This window comes from Elephantulus edwardii, unplaced genomic scaffold (assembly GCF_000299155.1).
Source record: "Elephantulus edwardii isolate Elephantulus edwardi_28Jun2011 unplaced genomic scaffold, EleEdw1.0 scaffold00176, whole genome shotgun sequence".
NCBI lineage: Eukaryota > Metazoa > Chordata > Mammalia > Macroscelidea > Macroscelididae > Elephantulus > Elephantulus edwardii.
Window position 1 is genome coordinate 1328009 of NW_006399926.1, and position 4768 is coordinate 1332776.

The following is a 4768-nucleotide window of genomic DNA, read 5'->3' on the forward strand; positions in this document are numbered from 1 at the left end:
CCAAGCTGATCTTCCAGGGTTGGTTCTTTTTTTCTTGGAGAATAACAGGTGCACCTCCTTTGGTCTATTTCCTGCCTGCAGAATTCCAGGAGGCAGACAACATCTTTCCTTTCCTCCTTTCTCTGTTCCCTTCAGTCTAAGCTGATGGGTTTTCTGCTATGGTCATGAGTGAAATCCATCAGTCACAAGCTTAATCTCTTTAACAAAAGATTGTCAAGCCACATCTGTGGCAAACATTCTAGAACGCGTGTCCTTAGTTTGTACAACAGAATCTCCCAAATCATTAAATTCTGTTTTCCATTTTTTAAATCCATCTCTGTGCTCTTGAATTTTTACTGTAAACAAGTTCCCTTTAAGATCTTAAATTCTGTTGTGCAAATATGTTTGCCATTTTTAGCAACATTCTGTTTGCTGGTACCACATGTATCCTCTAAAATCCTAGAGACTTTGTCTACGGCTCTCCTCACTTCCCCAGAGCCCTCACCTCAGGGCACTGGAAACTGCCTTCGATGCCCATAATTCAACAGTCTCTCCAGGTCACTCAAGGCAGACAGAGGGCAAGGTTCTCTCTGTGTTGCCTCTGGAGGAAGTTCCTTGCATCTTTTGAGCTTCTTTCTGCTCCTGGGCAGTCTCCATGTGACTTGGCATCACTCTCCTAAAGCTGATAGCCTGAAGTCAGAATTCTAGCCTTTGCTGTGAGGAATACATTTCTGTTTGTTGAAGGCCCCTGGTTCTAGTATCTTTATTATAGCAGCACTCGGTATCTAAGACAAGCTCTCATCCCAGATTTACTCCTAATTGACTGTGGAGTCTTAGGCAAGTGTCTTAGTCTCTCTGACCTCAATTTTGTCATCTGTGAAATGGGGTTAATGACCTTATCCCATATGGAGGCAGCTGATAAGGAATGAAAAATCCTGTGAATGCTTCATAGAAGTGGAACACTACCACAGCATCGGCATTGTTTTGTGGACAGACTATATGTTGTGGGTTTTTCCCCCTTTATTTTTCTTTTCTATTGGTTTTCATACAAACTTTGTATGTATCACGTATCATTGTGTTTCACATATTCCTACATTCACATGGTGTTTCCAGTGATCGCTCATGTACGTTTATATGTTGTTGTGGACTGTCCAGTTAGAACCGACCCAAAGCTGACGCTCCAGCCAGTTTTCAGGGACACGGGTGGAGATTACCCGCCCTTCTCCCACAGAGCAAATGGTGGATTTGACTCACGTGCTTTTAGGATTGCAGCACAGCGCTTTACCACTGGACCACCAAAGCTCCCTGACAGACTATCTAGTTGGTAGGAATTTAACATCTGAGGGGGAGGTGAGACAAAGCCCCAGGGTGTTCAAGATTAGGGTCCCTAAGATTCTCACTGACTGTGTGCATATGGATTAGTCACTAGATGGCGCTCTCTGAGCCAGCCCTCTGGCCCTGTGTGAGGAGGGACAGTAATGGCCACTTTCCTACTTCATCTGACAAGAGCACAAGCCTGGAGAGGATGTGGCTGCTGCTTACCCTCCTCTGTTCATGCAAGCCTGGGACCCTGCTCATCACTGTGTGCCTTTCCCCAGGCCACTCACCCTCTCTGAACCTTGGGTGTCCGTCCCGGCTGTGGATGTATCCTTGCCCCCCTTCTCTCCTTGTATGGATGAGCTGAGCATAAGGGAGCTCTAGTGATCCAGCATTAGCTTCCGCATCCGAAAAATGGGAAGAAAACCAGGAGCTGTTTCCCAAAGCTTTGGGGGAAATTAAATGAGATAATGTATGTAAAGTGCCTGGTGCAGCGCAAGACCCACAGTAAGAGCTCATAAGTGGTAGCTGTTATTATAGTTATTAGATGGGAGGGACCCTGAGAAATGTGCTGGTCCGGGAAGGGGCTCTCCTCATTATTGCTCTGGTGGGGAATAATGAGGCCTTGTGGTAATAGCCCCTTGCACTCCCAGGCCTCTCTCACAAAAGGACGCAGGCGGCTGTGGATGAGCCCGACAAAGTGAGAAGTGAATGGTGCATAATGGGACACTTAGGGGCTTAGCGAAGGCTGGGGGCACTGGGAAGGACCCTCCGGCTGAGGCTCCAGGTGCCAAAGGACACCAAGGGCCAGAAACCCAAGCCAACAGGCTGCCCTGCTCTGCGACGCTGGGCTCAGCAAAGAGCCCAGGCTCCGTTCACCTCCCAGGTACCAGAGCCAGCTCAGAGTGGGTGCAGTTCTCTGAGTGTGGGGTGAGGGGACAGCACCCACATAACAGGCCCCAAATCTCTAACTTCCTGAGACTATTCAGAGAGACTAACAGCAATTCAGATTAAAAAAGTGAAATATACATAGAAAGTCAGACGGTGACAAGTAACACAGACAAACACAGGACAGGAACCGGCAGGATTGGTGAACTGTAATTTGAAATAAAATGGTTAGGGAAGGTCTGATTTTCTGAGATTTTTAAATTGTAGACATTTAAAAATGGATAAAAAAATCAACCGAGCAGTGTACTAATCCCCACCTAGCCATCATACAGCTTCAGCAACTGCCAACTTGGTTTCATCTGTGCTCCCACCTACTTTCTCTCAGTTTATTCTGAGTAAATCCCAGACATATTGTCCTTTTAACGGAGGATGTGACTTGAATGAAGACCAAAAACTGTGAGGAAGATAGGCACATGGTCACCTGTGAGGCTCATGTTCCAGGCAGAGAAACAGTAAGTGCAAAAGCTCAATGACAGGTCATGCCAGGTGTTTTTTGGAAGGTCAGGTTCTAATCCCAGTTTTGCCCCAAGGGACTGTGGAATGTTCAGTGAGTCTCTGAGCCACATTTTGTTATCTGTGAAATGGGGCTAATCCTCTCAGCCCATAGGGAGACTGTAGGGAAGTAACCGGTAACACTCAGCTGACCTGTGAGTGCTTCATATACAGCGACAGATCTGCTTCCAGGGGAACCGAGCATCTGAAGAGGGTCAGGAAGGTCGCAAACGGGGCTTGGGAACTAGGCCTGGTAGTAGTTTCCAGGAGGAAGTTACCCCTGAATTCAATCCTGGCGACCATCCTGATAGGGAGGGTGGGGGCCTGAGCCCAGGGCCTGCCTATATTTGCTGTCCCTTACTCCCCATCCCTCCAGCCACTCCCCAAGGAAGAGAGCCTTGAATAGCTGGCTGTTGTTGGAGCAGTCCTGGCCCCTTCTAACACCCTCATCACCACCTCTCCTCTGCCTCCCTCCCAGGGTGATTATCACCCAGAGAGGCCTTTCCTGGGGGACACAAAGAGACCCTCAACTCCCATCCTCAAGACAGGATAATGGGCCATTCACAGAGGGGACCCCAGCCCCACACCTGGCCCTCTCAGGCAGCCCCCAACCGCCCTTTTGTCCCAGGCCTGCCATGCACACGGGTGTCAGGGGCTGGGAGAAGCCAGAGCCCCCAGCTGGGGCGCTCCTGGCCCTTCCCCCACCTCTTCAGCAGCCTGGACTCTGGGCTGGATTTGGGGGGAGGTGGGCCCGCCATTCATCCCGCACCAGCTCACTCAGAATTTCACTCCTCTCCAAAGTCCTTACAGAGCGATGGGAAAATGGGAGGGAATAATTAGGAAAATCATTAGCGTCTCAAGGCCCATCTGAGAGGGATTAAGGGATTAAAGGCCTTCCAACCAATCTCTCCTACTCTAAGGTTGTTGTAGGGGTTTTGTTTTCAGGACCTCTTCTCCCCTCCTCTTCTCCTTCCCTGAATTGGGAGAGAGGAAAGTCCCAGAGACTGGTCCTTCAAAAGCTGTAGAAAAAAGTCAAGACATTAAAGTTGGGACAGAGAAGAATGGCAAGAAAGCAGGTGTGTGCGGCTGGGTCTCTTCCCAAGACCTCAGACCACTTCTACGTCTTCTTTTTTCTGTTTTTAAATAGCTTATTGTAATTTTGGTGAAGGTTTACACAGCAAATTAGGTTCCCATTTAACAATTCTACACACATTGTTCATTGACATTTTCCACAATGTATCAACATTCTCATTATTTCCATTCTGGTTGTTCCATTTCCAGTAATCTAGTTTCCCGGCCTCTTAACTTCCTCATCTTTGCTTTTAGAATAATTGCTAACCATTCAGTCTCACATTGATTTTTTTTTTAAAGGAGCAATGTACTCATGGTTGAGTGTCTTCATCTTATGAGTCAATCTATCTGTTTAGCTAAAAACAAAAACAAAAACAAAAAAACCCTATCCCCTCAAGGGACAGGTTGAGTTCAAGGGTAAAGAGTACCTCAGGGCAGTGGTCTTGATAGTCCATCAGCTCAGCCAATCCACTGAGTCTTCCCTGGTCTCAGGCTCGATAAGTCAATGTCTTTCATGGACTACTTATTAGTCCTATAGACTAGTCTTTGGTCTCTTTGAGTCTTTGGGTTTTTTTCTTTCTATTTTGATCTGTTGACTAGATGCCAATCTTAGATGTCTGCTCACAAAACATTGAATGAATGATTTCAAAATTCCCAGTCAATACCCACCAAGTTAGCATGTAGCACATAAGATTTTATGAAAGGAAACTTTTGTCAATTGACCAAGTTGTTCCATAAAACTATGGTCCTAAGCTTTCAAACTCAGAAAACCAATCCCACATGGTGTTTGATTATGTCTCAGAAGTATACATAACTGAACCCACTTATTTGTTGTTGTTGTTGTTATGTGCCGTCTAGTCGTTTGCGACTCAAAGCGACCCTGTGTACAATAGCCCTAAACCCTGCTCTATCCTATGCCAATCACACTGCCTCTGACACACCCATCCCAATTACCCCAGTC